Below are 17,479 nucleotides of genomic sequence, written 5' to 3' on the forward strand. Positions count from 1 at the left end.
TTGGTAATTTCAATATATACAGCAATCCTGATTTTCACTTAACCACTATTTCCAATAGGACTCTAAATCTTGTGTGGTTAAAGTAAATATTTTAATACTAACACTGGTTATCTGTTTTGTGTCATTGTATTCTCTTGTTCTCACCAGTTAACTTCTAATGAAATAAAAAGAACTTCAGAAGTGTACTACCTGCAGGGCTTTATTTGACACCTTCTGCATTCACTAAATCCAAAGTATATTGTCTACCAGCTAAGAATGTTTTACCTCCAACTGAGGCAAGCACTGATGTTAATGTTCCTCTATGATTTTTTTTCTTTAATGACTAGTAAATTCCTCTTCCCCACTCTTTGAGTTTGCATGTTCCTACTCTGTTCTATGCACTGAAGCTACAATCTTATGATCTCTTTTATCCTTCTAAGCTTGCTAGCAACCAGGTGACTTACGCTCTCTTGTCTGATGTACTAAATAGTGCCTCTCATCTCTCCTGATCCCAGTGTCAATGATCCTTCTGCTTTCTACCCTGAGCACATCATGAATAGACACTTGTCCTGCTGTCATCATTTTGAGTGAATTAGAATAATAACCGTAATTTTTTTAGTGCTTCATGTATGCCAGATACTGGTATAAGTACTTGACACATATTATCTAATGTAATGCTTAAATTTTTAAAAAAAATATGTATGAAAGAGGTACTAATATTAGCCTCATTGAGGGTAGGAAAAGAAGATCAGAGAAAATTTTTATATTAAGTACAATTACAGAGTTAATAAATGACTCAAGCCTATCTGACATGGGAACCTACCTTCTTGACCATTAATTTTAACTGTGTGAGAAATAGTTTTTAGGAAAAGTAAGACTGGGAGAATGTATTTCTTTCTCTGACTATATTCCAATCTCTTTCAAAATTTGTCATCCGATTCCTAGCTAAAGAAATAAAGTCTTCTTAGGTAGCAAATGTGGCCCTCATACAAATTATTAATATGGAGGGAGGTAAAGACTATCCTTTAACATTTTTATCTCTTTGTTAGCTTCTCATCAATAAGTTTATACTGCATTTATAGTTTTCTTCCAACAGGATAAATGAATATAAGTACATTCTTCATAATTGAGGTTGTAGAACATCAATATCCAACATCCCTCCAAAGTTTGAAGTGCTTAACAGAGACAAAAATGACATAGTAGGAAGTTAAAGTACCAGCTTTGCTACTGATAAGAGTTACTGTAGAATATGGTTTAGATGTGTAGTAGAATTAGACTGAGGTACACATTCAACTTCAGGCAACCCTCTCTGTGAAGGCATGCCTCAAAGTAGTGGTTCAAATTAGGGGAAACCTTCAACCCTGAGGGACACTTGGCAACATATGGAAATATTTTGGTGGTCTTAAGTGAGAAAGTGCTATTGGCATCTGCTAGATTCAAGCCAGGGATGATGCTAAAGATTCTACAACACACAGAATAGCCCACACAACAAAGAATTATACAGTCCAAAATGTTAATGATGCCATGGTTGACAAAACCTGTTAAGCTTAGGGAAGGATCCAGCACAGAGCAGAATGCATTCTCTCTGTAAAGAGGCCAATCCCAAAGAGAAAGAAGATAGATGATGCTGAGTACATTTACTCCCTTTCTCCTTCCAAATGTATTAATTCGGTAAGTTACTCCACTTGCTCTGGTAAGGAATGAGGGAAGAAGCAAAGAAGACCAAGTTTGTGTTACACTAATTACTGTCCCTCAACAGAAAAAGGTGACCTGAGGGGAAAGAAAGTTCTGCCATTATCACATCTATATCCAATACATATCGTTTTTTCCATTTTTCTGAATAGATTGTCATGGTATAGGACAATGATAATTTGAGGATAGGCTGACTGTGTATTATAAATTTAATTCATGTCCAGAAACATAAAAATCTTTTAATTAAAATTTAGGTCTATTATACAAGAAGAAAGTGACCAATTACAATGGGTTGTTTTATCTATGCTATCTTTAAAACTCTTTGAACACTCACATTCACTTTTCTTAAAGAAAAAAAAAAAGCAAAACTAATATGGTTTGCAAGAGACTTATTTGCTTTATTGATTAAACAATTCAAATGGGGTTTGACTAGTTACTACAATGTCCCGGACTTACTTCATTAACCCTATTGTTAAAATTAAAAAGGAAGGAGAGGCAAATAAGAAGGACAGTTAGGTAAAACCATTTGAATCACCACAAAAAGTAAAGTTCAAGTTGCTGGTGCAAAACTAAAGATGGATAAAAAAATATTCACCTGACTTTAACTCTTTTTTTTTTCTATTTTTGACTTTTACTTCCACTTTTATATTGTGAAAGAGGTCAGCATTTTCTTTGTTACCTTCCCTCTTTGAGCCTGAGACAGAGGCAATACCCAGGAGGGTTTAGTCTACAGTCAGGTACCAGGCAGGTTTCCATTCTCAATTGTTGTGATGTCTATATCAAATAATCTAAGACATTAGCGAGGACTATTAAACATTCAGGTGGAAACTGGCCTCTCTGACACCACTAGGCCTTTCACTTGGAAACACACTCTATTCTTAAACAAGAATAACAACATACTCCCCATTTGAAAGCCATGACAAAAAGGCCAACTCTCAAAGGAGAGGAAATGTTTAATAATATCCTAACAGTATCTCTCATTTATTCAACGTATACCATGAACCAGACATCATATAGAGACAAAAATTATTTTCAAAATCTCATTTTATCCTTACATTATATCTATGAAGACATTTCTATAATTGTCTCCATTTTACATATGAAGAAACTTGTCTAATATCAAACAGTGTTGTTTAGTAGACAAGGAGCCAGACCCAATTTCGGCTGACTCCAGACTGTATCATCTTAAATCACTATGTGATAATGATTTCTGATTAAAGAACAATTATAATAATTGCTATTTCTGGAACTTAATGGATGCTAAACTTAAGATAACCATTAATATTGTGGCAGCATTTTAATAGTTCAGAAATCTTTGCTTATCTCATAAGCCTTAACTACATCTAAATATTTTTCTTCAAATTATTTTCTATTTACAAATTATGTTTTATGAAAGAGTCATGAATGACTTTCAGAATACTTCTTGAATAACAGAAAAAAATGAAATGGCTATTGATTAGGGAATAAGCAAAATAAAGAGAAACAGATTTTTAGAGAAAGATGAGTTCAGCTTAGAAATGCTGATTTTGAGGTACATTTTGCAAAAATATTTTTGAGAATTTGAGGGACTCTCTCCTCCTATCAAAATAGTACACTTTTTTGAAAAGTGGACTTCATTCTATAACTTCTTAGAGGAGTCATCCCTTCTTTCGTGCTAGCAAAAGAGCAGACACATGACTGAGGTGTCACCAACCAGAGTGCAACATCTCTCTGGCCACAGTGATTTGTTTGAGGATAGTATGTGATGCAAGAAGGCTTTCCTCGTAATTGTTATTGGTACTATTTGAAAACAGTGAATGATTTGAGAATGAATGGCAATGTAGGTTTCTACTGGACGAAAATTATCTTTGCCACCATCCAGTAAAAGCCTTTCTGTCATTGTCATTTTCACAAAGCAAGGATTATTTTAGGTGAGAAAGACTGACTCATCACTTGAACACCTGCACCAAGATATGCACAAAGGTAAATTTTCAATTATGAGAGCAAGTAAACTTCCTTTTGATAAATGTTAATTTGAATTGTATACCTGTCATTTGCAATTATAAAAGATAAGATGTTGGCAGAGCACAAAAATGGAACTTTTACCATCTCCCACTTTCCCAGACTCAACTGAAGAGGGAGTTCTATCCACGTTGCCTGTATGCTGCAGTACAAATTTTCAACTACTGCTCTGCTGCCACATCCCACTGAAAGTTTAGTTCTCTCACTTCCTACTTAGTTATCACCTCTTATTTGAAGTCTTGTCATATCACTTTGCCTCTTTTCCAAATGATCAATACAATTCCTCCACTTTCCTTGATGTTAATGATTTCAACACCTGGCTCACTTGTTTCTTATCTTCATGCTTAATAATTTATTGTTTCTTTAATAACAGCATCAATGATTCATTGACTTATCCATTCACCATTATCACTCAATTTCATCTTTCCTAATAAACTGATTTTCAACATTGCATCGCTTCCCCTCTACTTTAAAATCACCACATTCATCTTGGTCATTCCATTGCATAGTTCAAAAACTAAAACGTAAGCAGGACTTTCACTTTTATAATGACTTCTGAAAATAATATTGTACTTCATGTGTTTCTTTCAATCCTTAGCATGAATTCCTTTTTGTTAATTCTCTTCATATGATATTTGGCTTCTTCAACTTCAAATTTCTTATTCAAATATTTTAATAGTATTATTATCACTAAAACCATTTTATGATATCATTCATTTACTCATTCCTATATTATTGTTCTAGCTATACTGTCCTAGAAAATGGAACAAAATCCATTCTATTAACTTACACCCTTTCTTCCTCACCCCTCGCATCCCATATCTCCTTAAATTTTGGTGAGTTTGCCTTTAATTTCATCCATTGTATCACCATGTGCATTATTTCCACCCTAGACTGGCTACTTCATTTCTTATTGGGGCTCCTCATCTCTTTCTTATTTATTTATTTATTGAGGCCTTATTATATTCTGTTCCACACAGTTTAGTCACTTTTAATATAAAACATTATGATATCATCTCCTATTTAAACCTATCAATTGTTTTTCAATGTTTTTAAGAAAGGAAGGAAGGAAGGGAGGAAAAAGGGAGAAAGGAAGGAAGGGAGGGAGGAAAGGAGGGAGGGAGGAAGGAAGGAAGAAAAGAAGGAAGGGAGGGAGGGAGGAAGGGAGGGAGGGAGAGAGAAGGAAGTCATTTATCTTGGCCCAGAAGAGGCCCAATGGTTTGACCTCTGCCTATCCATCTCTTCCCTATGGTTTCACACCATTCACTACATGCTCTTTAAGATTCAATCAAACTATAATTTTTTTCATTCCTTAATTATGTCATGCTTCTCAACCACTGGACTTTGCATACTTTTGTTCTTCTATTTGGAGTGACCTCCCCTCTCTATACTTTCACCTAACACACACCAGATAAGCATGTACACTTTCTTAAGCTTATATTCTTGGTGAGAACTCACCTAATGTCCCAGCTTAGGTCAGATGCCTTTGTAATTGGACCTCTAGGATTATGTTGTTTCTTTGTTTCTTTCTGTTTGCTTATCTCAGTTTGTAATATTACAAACACAGGGTCAGTGATCATTTACTATCTATTTCTCCTACTTGATGGAAGCCCTGTAAACATAATTGCTAAACGGATCAATAAATAAATGGAAAATTTTTGAGAAAATACTGTGTTCCAGATACTGTGCTACCTATTAGGTGCAAAAATACTACGTGAAAATCATTGATACATAAACACATCCTAAAAAAATAGTTCAGGGTCAGCACAGCAATGAAAAGTATCCAAAAGAGCACCTCCTAACACAATCTGGGATGAATTTAATGAGGACAAGACTGCAGATGGTGATATCACTTAGAAAGTAGAAGTGGAAAGGATTTGTGGTTCCCAAGAGTTATATATTTCCATTCTTCTCCTCCTGGGTGAACTGGTCTACTGGAAAAAGTCAAAAAGGCAATTCAGTGATACTCAACAATCAATCATTGCTGAATTCATTCAATAGATTTTCATTGACTACCTACTACATATCAGACATTGTGCAAACATGGGAAAATACAAATAATGAATTTGCCTTTGTATTTCAATATTTCCCATTTCAGTTTGGCAGAGAGGATTTTATGGTGCAATACAATGTAAATACTTAAGGGAAAGTGCCAGATGATGTGGGAATAACATGGAGGGCCCGCTAGGCAGACTGATGAATCTGGAAAAGTTTTTCTCAGGAGTGAAACCTTAACATGAGTCTGAAACTATCAATAAGATTAAGCAAGCTGGGGAAAGGCAGTCCAGGCAGAAAAATTATTTAAAAAATAAATATCATGAACTAAAAGCCGTATTGTTTGTGTGGTATTGACCACATTGGGTCACCACCTGAGAGCTGATTATCACCTGCAGAGGTCTCTCCTGCAGACCCTGACTCAGCAGTAGATGAATAAATACACTCAAACACCAGAGTACAGATATAGAGTGGGCTAGGGAGGTCGTCAGCTGCTCTTAGAGGGCGATTGCAGCTACCTGACCCCTTCTTCCTGTTCTGCCTCGCACTTATCCACATAGATTTAATATCAGAGGTTTTAAGTAAACATGCTTGCGGTTAATTAACATGGTTAAAAGGGTGGTTTTACGAATGATAAAAGGTCTTGGTTCTGGGGACCAGAACAAATACTATTAATGTTAATTCCCCTTCGACCTCCCCCAGAGAGGACCATCTGACACAAAGTTTACATGAGTAAACAAATAGAGTAGAGACAAAGGAATGTGGGGTAAACAGACTTAACTGGGGGAGGTTTTATTATCCCTAATCTTCCCCCTATGCTCTAAAGTAAGAACAGGTTGCCTTCAGCCTGTTAATAAAATCTTTTGGCCTTCCAAAAGGCTTGAAACTCTAATTTTACAATTTTCCCTAATATTTCCCTTAATATTTTGCCAATTACCCTGAATGAATCTCAACAATATGGCTTTATGATGTAGGACAATTTAAGAACTATTTAAAGATTAAATGTGGGCAGTGGCAAATCACACTCTTAGTAGCCACCAAAGAAGTATGGATTTTGCCAGGAAAGCAGCAGAAAGGATTTTAATTTGAAACGTAACATGAGATCCATTTTCAGGAAATAGAACATTGGAAATGAAGAGAGCATATTGGAAGGCAAAGAGAATCAGGAGTGGGTTAATTTTATTCATTAATTGTGTGTTTAATCAAATATCGGAGTTGCTATTTCATACAAGGAGACAAGCGAATATTAGGTGAATGTAATTTATTTGGTAAGAAAGGATTAAAATAAATGTTAAACTATTCACAGAGATCAAGGATTTTTCAGTAAGGTGTGCTTGTTTAAGAAAAAAAGTAATAAATATATCTTTATGTAATATCATTTCAAAGGTATATGTAATGTAAAATCAGTTTATACTACCTACATTTTTGTTTTTAAAGATATTTGTTTTTTATTACTATAGTTTAATAAAATTCTTTCTGCTAATTTATTCAACCCACCATGGTTAACTTAAATAGCACATAACATTTTAGACAGATGTTACATTATAAATATCCAGAGTATAAATATCAAAATTATGCTTGCAAGTATAGAAAAGTTTTATTTTTATTTTAAGTAATTATCACATTTTTGGAATGTATTACAGATAATTCTCAACTATCAGAGTGCAGCAGCATGGATTATCCAAACTATGAATAATCCAGAAGGCATTTGTGTCCAATTTGGAGATATATTTTTTGGCAACAAAACTACATTATTGCCTGTTACTTAAGCAAAAAACTCAAATTAGGTTACATTTCCTGTGCAATAGGAAATGGTTCACCAGTTGAGCTGTAAAGTTAGTTAGTGAGAAATACATGGGCTTTGGGAGGAAGTAAAAGCTAATCTACTGGTAATAAATATGCTCAGTACCCTTATTGCCTCATTTTATTAGAAGCACTCTTATTTCTTTAATTTGGACCAGATTTCCTTTTTATATACACTGAGAATGCTTTGCTTTCTTTTGGATTATTTTTGTTTGAATTAAAAATATTTAAAGTGATCAATGGTTTCAATTAGCTGACTGCATCATACATTTTGCAGGATTAAATAGCAACTTTACATTTTTTGTGGAAAAACTAAATGTATGCCTCTAACCAAAAAAGTCAGTGATAAATAGTAAATTATACTCAACATACACTGACATGAATAATTATTTTTCAGTGAAGTCAAATTCATTCATTCTTTTTTGTCTATTCATATAAAAACTAGTATAATGAGTACAATTTTTTGAAGGATTCTATTGAGAGCTGAAGATAAAGTAATTGTTAGAGTATCCCTATAGAATTTACATTCTACGGGTAAGATTCTTTGTTTAATGAAATAAAGTACCAAATAAAATAACTTTGGGAAAATAGTATTGGATATTAAAACTATTTTATAACTTGATGATTCCTATTTTGGTATCAATTATTCTTTAGTTTGTTTTAGAGCAGCATATGTATTACTTGTTATTACTAGAACAGAAGAATATGGGGTTGTGGGTGAGGATGGACAGCAGATGTAGACAAGCTGGCTGTTGCTGGTGAAAAAGCTAAGGATTTCATTTTAGGGTTCAGAGAAAGGAGAATGGCTGTGTCATTTCTAATTAGCTTTGAAAAACAGTTGTTTCCAATGGATGGCGCATAATAATAGAAAAAAGGAATGGTTTTCAGGATATTTATTCAGAGCACGGCACTGGAGACTCCCTACAGAGAATGGATATAAAAGGGTAATGGGCAGCAGTAGCCATGTTGGTCAGCCTATACAAATGTTAAAATATAGTAGACTCAATAATATAAAGGGAGATGTTCACCAAACAAAACAGAATTTGTCTAAATTCAGGAGGTTAATAAAATTTGTAGGTTCACAGGATAGGGCTCTAGACTTGAATAAAACTAGAAACAATAAGAACAAGGAGAACCATTAAAAAGGCAACCCAGATTATCTGTCTTACACTGTAGACTGGCTCATTCATGAGAGTGATTTACCTCAGGAAGCATGAATCCCTAAGGTGGCTGTCACTGAGATGAAAAAGTGGTCTGCACTAGACTGGAGTGACATGGAAGTGGAGGTGAGGATTTGAGAGTAGTTCTAGATTAATAAGTATACCAGCATTTCCTTAGGGCATTAGCAAACAGAATCTCAAACTTTTGATGGAGGAAATTTTTGGTATTTCATCCTTCATGAAAATACCAAAGCAGTCATTATACAATGTCAGAATATTTCTGGATTAATAACAATAAGATTTTTAAGCTTATACATGTGGAAGGTACCCTAATGTTTTGCAAGTTTTGTGTGCTTCTAATAATATTATACTTGCTCTAGCTGTTTCTAAGTGTGTATTTTGAGAATGACAGGATAACTATTGTACAAAATGTGCTTTCACTATTATCTAACCTGAACCTATAAATGTACTGGACAGTGGAATATTTATTGTTTATAAGATCACATCTGTCATCCAGGCAATTAAGACCACGTGTGAAAGTGACAATGACAGTTGCCAGTATATCGCAGGTGATCGGTAATCAATAACAAATTTCATTTCCTCCCCCATTTTCTTCTTTTTAACTCCCTTTATTACCTTTTTTCCTACATTTTTCCTAATCATTGTTAACACTCTAACTCTTTAAACATTATACCTATAACTCAACCTTTAGTACAGAAAATGGAAACCTCTCTGATTATGTCAAGCAGGAATGAATTTAATGTTGTGAACTAGAAGCTTACTGATTCCTTAGAAGTCCTGAAGGTGCCACAGTGAGCAGGCCATCATTCTAATAATGGTCAAAAGCAATACCTTCTATCCAGAGTACAAGAAGATACTGTTGCTACTGCAGCCACCAAGATTGGTCCAAAGTGCTTTCCATTGCCCAGAAATATGGGAACTAGCTGTTAGGCTGCTGAGTCTGATCATCAATGCTTTCTTATGTCTAGTCATCTTGCTAGAATAGGATGCAGCAGCAAGAGCGATTTTCAGCTGCACCTCTGCCTTTTAAGCTTTATATGTGTGCAACTAATTAGGAAACTTTACTTGCATCTAGACCCTGTTTCTAAGAGGGTTGGGAAAGCTTGATTTCAGCTTTAATATCTCTAAATTGAATGAAGGTGGATTGCCGGTTGGGAGAGCCAAATCCAGTATCTATGATAAGCTGATATACTTATTTATGTGGATCTCCCATTTCTTTTTCCTATTCTTTCATATTATTCCTAGCTTTTAGTCAATATATATCTTGCATTCTCCTGATCTCATCCCTGAACCTGCCAAATCTCATTTCTGTCCTGTTGTGTAAGTAAACTAGCAAAATTTATATTTTCACAAAGTTGTTAGCTAGCATATGCACTATATCATTAACTCAGCTTCCAGAACACTTTTCTACAACTTATAGAAGAAATACTCTTTAGGGTTAAAATCATACTTTATGTGCATAATCACTTATTTATTATGGACCTAGAGATTGCTATTAAACAAGTGTTATTTCTATAATAAAATTCATAATTGAAATCAAATTTTGCAATTATAGAATAATTAGTATGATCAAGGGTAGACTATAAAGATAAGTGTCCCTAAATGTCATCATACGTGCTCCTAAATTGATTTTTAAATCAATTTTTATCTGTTAATTAAGAGATAAGACATCTATCACTCAGGAAAGTCTTTCTTATAAATATATTGTGGACCTTGAGTTTCCGTTGTCTTAATTTTAAAGAAATTAGCAAAATATTGTTTAAAATAAATGATAACAAAACATCAGCAATCAGGAACCATTTGTATTATAAAAATAATATACAGTAGTTCATTCTTCAAGTCATTTTTAATATAATTTTCTTTCCTCTGTATATGCTCTGACTGCATATAACTACATCAGTCTGATATCCTCCTATCTTAAAGTGTTAAAGTTGACTTCAAAAAAAGAAATAAATGTCCATCCTAATTATAATTTCAACACAACTTTCCCTTAATATTTTAAACTACAAATGTGATTATTTTTCCAAATTATTGTTTTGCCAAGTTTGATATCTTTATTGACTATCACAATCATTTTTCCATTTGCTATTCCTGCCCCTATAATAAAACAGGTTTATAAAGCTAGGGTTTTATTAGATAATCTGCTAAAATATCTACTTTCTCTTTTGGATGAGTATTTTTACTCTGCTTGAAACATGCCCTGTTATCAGAGCCTGTGAAGCTGTGCTGTCCCTTAGTTCAGAATGATGGACCCCAGAGTCTGATGTTGTATTTACTGCATGAACAACAACTTAATTAAGTGTTGCTTTTGGAACATTACCAGAGCTTTGTTTCTGGTATTGCACTCAGGCCTGTATCACATTGTTTTGACACATGCATTGGGAGATTTGCTTTGTGGTTAGTCATGTTTTTGGAATACTACTAGTAGAGACAGAAGAAAAGGATAATTCTATTGGTAGATAAGGGAAAATGCTCTCAGATTAAAAAATAATTCTATTTTTTGATTGTAAAAGACAGGGTCAAGAGCCAAATTTTCTTCTCAGGACACTGTCAGTAAAACTAAAGTTCCTCTCTTGACATTTAATGGTTTAAAAGGATTTTCCCCCCACTTTTGTAAAGATTAATAAAATAAAATATAAAAATTCTTCTTTTTATATTCTACATTTATCTCTCTAAAACTCATATTTTATATATCTGAACCAATTTGATATTTTAATTTTAGATTGCTATTTATTATGATAAAATAATATTTTAAACAGCATTCCATGTTGTAAAGCAAGAAGTGTTTGGAAAAAGAGAATAATACATAAATATATTTTTACACTCTTCTTCAAAAAAGGTAAACACATTTTTACATTCTGGTATGCTCAGAAAATGCACCTGAGACTAAGAGGAATTAAATACATCAGAGTCGAAACACTAGAATATTTAACAACATTAACATTAGCTTCATATTGGAGATTTGAAGATTTGTGCCATTGTATAACAAACATCCAAAAGCTTGAAAAAAGAAAGCTACTAACTATAAAGGAGAGATTTCTTCAAAGACAGTTTGGCCTGGAATCTCTAAACAAGGTGGCCCAAATGATCTGTGAAGGAAAGAGCCCCACAGGGGACTTGGAATATTAAAAATCTCTGAGGCTGTGTGCAGTGGCTCATGCCTATAATCCCAACACTTTGGGAGGCTGAAGCAGGTAAATAGCTTGAGCCCAGGAGTTCGAGACCAGTCTGAGCAACATGGGAGAAAACCCGTCTCTGCAAAAATACTCAAAAACTAGCCAAGTGTGGCGACATGCACTCAGAAGGCTAAGGTGAGAGCATTGCTTGAGTTTTGGAGGTTGGCCCTGCAGTGAGCCGTGATCACGCCACTGAATGCCAGCCTGCATGATAGAGGGACATCATGTCTAAAAAAAAAAAAAAAAAAAAAAAAAAAAAAAAAAAAAAAAAAAAAAAAAAAAAAAAAAAAAGAAAACTAATTATTCTCAAAGTTTTCTTATGCTTCTTTTATCTCATAATCGCCCCATTCAAGTCCAGTGATAAATGACAGTGACGAAACAAAGTCTGGTGTTCCTCAAAGGTAGGAATATATTGGATCTCATGTCAAGGTACGCAGCTTGAGAAAGCTTCTTAAGCTGTTGCTAGAAAGAGAGAGAGAAATCCATTTAGGGCAATCATATTTAAACTGCCCTTTATGATTTAGTGACCCATCAAGTCCACTTAATTCAAGTATTAAATCAGGCCTGTTCTAAAATTTCATATATATTTGAGAAAAGTGTATTTACAAAGATTATGTTATTCAATAAGTCATTTTTTGTAAATGTATGAGTATGTTGCCATGCATGTTTACATCTTTATACGTATGTATTTGTTATTACATTATAAAACATTCCTATGCTCTAAGCTAGTATTTTATCTCAAAATTCTAAATATCAATACACACCAGGTATTATGTGACAATGTTTCACCAAAGTAGAAGAAACAGGAGAGAGCAGAAACAAAGCTATTCCAAAATGTGTCAGAAAGTAGCCAAGGATTATACAAAGGTAGAAAATTAAACATGCTAGTAAGCATAGCTAAAATCAAATAAATCACCTAAATTTCTCTCCAAAATGGCTCTGATCTCAGAGAGTTTATTCAAATTGCATTGACAGTTTCAATGGATAGAAAATTCTCATGTTATGTAACTATTCCAGAGCAAAGAAAATATGATACCATACTAACAATATTTAAATAGAAATTAGAAACCAGCTCCACTGGATCATCCATTGAGCTGTTGATTCTCAGCTCCAAAGCCACCTTTCTATGCACTTTTCCATTGTTGGAGCTGGGCTGCCAAACACTGCCTTTCTTTTCTGTTGGCTGCTGCTTGTCAATTTTCAACAATAAAAGGTATCAATAGAAGAAAAATGAAAGGCAAGAGGGGAAATGAACATGCTTTATTTACCGTTTTGCTTGCTGTCTCTGTCAGCATAATCCCAACAAGATTTTCACCCCAGAGTTAATTTAAAATCAAGTGTTTTTATTTGATTTTGTTAAAAGCCTCCAAGAAACAGTTTCAATCTTGCATCTTCAGCAGTACCAAGACCAGGTGGCCAGTGCCTCCTTTCAGAGTTTCAGCTCTTTAAGGGACCTTCTTCAAGTTCCTGAGGTACAAACAAAACCTCCTCGGAGGTCTAGAACCCAGCTCTGTCGGGCCTTTCCTGCTACATTCTAGATTCTCATAACAGGCATGTCTTCCCTTTGCTCCTCCTGTCCGAGCAGAGATAGCAGCTTGTTTAGTTGTTCTCTTGTGTTATCTCTAGGCTCCTTTTTGGACTTTTTTTTTTCTCTTGGTTTGCCCTCCAGTGCTAGAATTACCAATTCCCTGTGTAGAATTATCTTTTAAAAAGATCTGATATCATTTCGATTTTCTAGACCAGACCTTGATTGATTTATGTAAATACAGGCACAATAATCCTAAATGAAATGCTACTAAACTGAACTCATAAAAAAGGAAATTTTAAAAAAGGTGGAAAAGGAGGAAGAGCGAAGAAGAATGAGAAAAGGAAACAACTATTACAAAGACAGAGGGTGTGTTTAAGGAGAGCTAGGATGGATAAATAAAAATATATTTATTTATATAATTAGTCACACTAAAAATATAATGGAAAAATTATTGGATTATTTTAATAAAATTCTAAAATCTTTAGGTAAAACAAACATCCATTCCCAATAAAAATTCTAGTAAAATAAAACTACATCATCATGATTAAACTAATATGTTTTCTTGCTAATAGCCAGCATTATGCAAGCAGGGTAACCTTTGTACCATTCCCATAAACTCAAGAACAGGATAATGGTACACATTTCTGTCATATTATTTATTATTATTCTTAATGTAATCAGTACAATAAATAGAAGAAAATAAATTAAAATTGTAACTATTGGAAAAGAGGAAAAATATTTTCATCCTTAGATAATTTTATAAATATTTGCTTGGAAAATGCTAGAAAATCAGGAGAAAATTTGTAGACATTTTTCCATTCCAAGTGGAAAGCATATGCCTTGCAAATATGTTAATTTTCCAAACTAATTTATGAGTGCAAAAGTCATTGAAATAGAATCTCAGCAATATCTTTTTGTGTGACTCAACTAAATAATTCTCAATAAAATAATTCTGAATTTGTTGTGAAAAGACAAGTGGATAAGAATTATAAACTTAAAAGAAGACTGCTAATGAGAATACCTTCTCTCTCCCTAATTAAAACGTACCTTAAAGCTATAATAATTTAAACATTTTTTACTCATCCCCTAATAACATGAAAAGCCATTTGAACATTTTAGAAAAATGATGTATATGACAAAATTGGCATCTCAGAGACAAAGTGGTGATTTTTTATGAACTAATATTTTGATATTTACCCCTCTAAATCTCTTATTGAAATATAATTCACAACGTTGGAGTTAGAGCCTGGTGGGAGGTGTTTGGGTCATGGGAGTGGATTCCTCATGAATGGCTTTTGAGATAGTGGGTGAATTCTCACAAGATCTGGTTGTTTAAAAATGTACCTGCACCTCCCTACTCTCTCTCTTGCTCCTGCTCTATGTGACATGCCTGCTCCTGCTTCACCTGAGGCCCTAACCAGAAGTGGAACAGATATTGGTTCCGTACTTGTACAGCCTTCAGAACTGTGAACCTATTAAATGTCTTCTCTGCTCTTTCTTCTTTTTTCTTATATTGAGACACAGTTTTACTCTGTAACCCAGACTCCAGTGCAGTGGTATGATCACAGTCTCCTCCCACCACAGGCCCACATCACAATGCACAGCTAATTTTTAAAATGTTTTGTAGATATAGGATCTCAATACTTTGCCAAGGTTATTCTCAAACTCCTAGACCCAAGCAATCCTTCTGCCCTTCTGCCTCAGCCTCCCAAAATGCTAAGAATTTAGACATGAGCCTCTGTGCCTGACAATCTCGTTTCTTTATAAATTACCCAGCCTCAGGTATTTATATTAACAATGTGAAAATGACCTAATATGTTAACTGTAATTATGCTTGTATGAAAAACTAAGTAATTTTTAAAAACCAAAATCACGTAGCATTCTCATGACATATGCCAAAAAACTGTTAATAAAGTGAAATGTTAACTGTTCAAAATAACATTAAAAGCATGTTATTCTGTGAATTAAAAAGCTGAGTATTATAAAACAAATTGAGATAGACAAAAAAAGGAATATAATTAGAACATATATGAAAGAAAAATAAATGTCTAAAGCAAGTCACTAATAAAAAGATTTTTTTTTTCCCTAACTATGCAAAAGATACAAAGGCAATTCCCAACAGAAATAGGGCAACGTTAACGTAGTCCAGAGAGGCTGGATGCAGTTGTGGTAAGAAACAATTCCAAAATTGCAGTGGATTCAAAAACCAAAGGTTTGTTTCTTGCTCATATTGCATGTAATGACTTAAAATAAAAAGGGGTTTATTTCTTGCTTGTATGAAAGGGCACGTGGGGATTAGCTCTACATTCTCTTCATTCTATGCTCTGGCTTCTGCCTGAGAGGGCATCTTTATCTCTGCTCTCATTTCATTGGTCAAAGCAAGTCACATGCCTATTTATACATGCTCATATGTTTTTCTATAAGCCAATTCTTAGTAGGTGGGGCAGTGTTTAGAAACGACTCCACATTGTCTTTTCAGTCACATTTGATCAGAGCCAAATAAATGTCAAAAGAGGTAAAGCAGTTATAATTATCCTTTTATTTTAGTCAAGGTAATTATAGAAGCAGATGCAGAACAAGAGAAAAATAAGCTATCTTACCATTATCCAAAGTGTTTAAAAGACTCCAGCACAGGAGTGGGCTTGCTATGAGTGTAACCCATGCTTAGGAAAAAAAAAAAAAAAAAAAAAAAAAAAAANAAAAAAAAAAAAAAAAAAAAAAAAAAAAACTCCACCACATTCTGCTTCTGCCAGTTGGTGGCCTCCCAAGGTGCCAGTCAGTGCCTTCCTCTCAGCATCCAGCTGCCTGTGTGTTCCACCACTGATGTGCTCCTCTCCAAGTTCAGCCTCCTGTGTCTTCACCAGGTTAGGGCCTTGGATTTTTATAGGGGGTGTGGCAGGCCAGGGTGGTCTTGGGAAATACAACATTTGGGCAGAAAAACAAAATGCCTGTCCTCACCTAGATCCGTGGGAGTGGAGCCCTAGCCAGAGACCACGCCTTCCCCTTCCTTATGATTTAGAGGGACCATACTCTTCTCTTCCCAGCACTTTCCTTAACAATTTATCTGTCTGCCCAGAAAAAGATAAATTGAATATTACTGAATAGTAGGAATGTCTAGCACAGGAATGCCTTGAAAATATTGTAATATAAATAATTTAAATTAGGAATTACTAGGATTGCTTATAATCCTCAGCATTCCTCACACAATCATATGCACACACACCTATTTACTCCACACATCTCTGTAAATAATACAGGTATATGGCAGTGTAGGGCTTTAGTTCACTGAGCTACTTAAACATAAATTAGAAAGAGGGGAATGTGTAAGTTTTTTATCAGATGGTTTAATAATGCATAGGAAAAAATTCTTCAATTTTGAGTGACAATTATCTAATGAAAGAAGGTCCAGAATAAAATGTGCATTATCCGCCGCAAGTGATAATCTTTCAGGTGTGCCTGAAAACATCTCTATTTTCAAAAACGTAAATGTATCAAATGGAGAAGAAAAATCTCCATGCAAAGCACCCACATGTAGAGTAGTTTTATGAATTGCTGCTAATCACGGAATTCAATGATATACTACGTCTTTCACTCATCTGCTCCTGTATCCCGTGACTATTCTATCAGCGGGAATTATCTGGAGAACTTTATTTGGGACATTCAAGCTCTGTTTATGTTTTTGCAGCCACTGCTGCTGTAAACAAATTCCAGCAACCTCACTATAGGTATCTTTTGGTTTCTGAATTTGGGGTTTCCTTATGAAATTTTCTAGCTCAGAACTTTAGTTTACTCATAGACTCTGCTAACTCACTGTTTCTATGTAATATTGGGGTTCAGGGGTTCAGGGGGCCCTCAGCTCCCCTGAGAAGACGTTTCTCCAGGTTCTTGGTCTCCTGCTCTCTCAAGAATGAGAGAGGGGACTATGGCGCAGTGCACAGTAAATGCCAGACTCAAAAGTGTTTGTAGAAAGTGATTTTATTTAAAGAGACAGAAACAAGAGAAGGAGAGAGAACAGCTAACTCTCACACTGAGTGAGAGAATCCAGAAAGATGGAATCCAGGAGAGGAAAGCAGCTTCCACACTGAGTGGAAGGGAATAGACACAGATGGAGTTTAGGAGGGGAA

The sequence above is a fragment of the Cebus imitator genome, unplaced genomic scaffold, assembly GCF_001604975.1.
Source record: "Cebus imitator isolate Cc_AM_T3 unplaced genomic scaffold, Cebus_imitator-1.0 Scaffold29, whole genome shotgun sequence".
NCBI classification, from domain to species: domain Eukaryota; kingdom Metazoa; phylum Chordata; class Mammalia; order Primates; family Cebidae; genus Cebus; species Cebus imitator.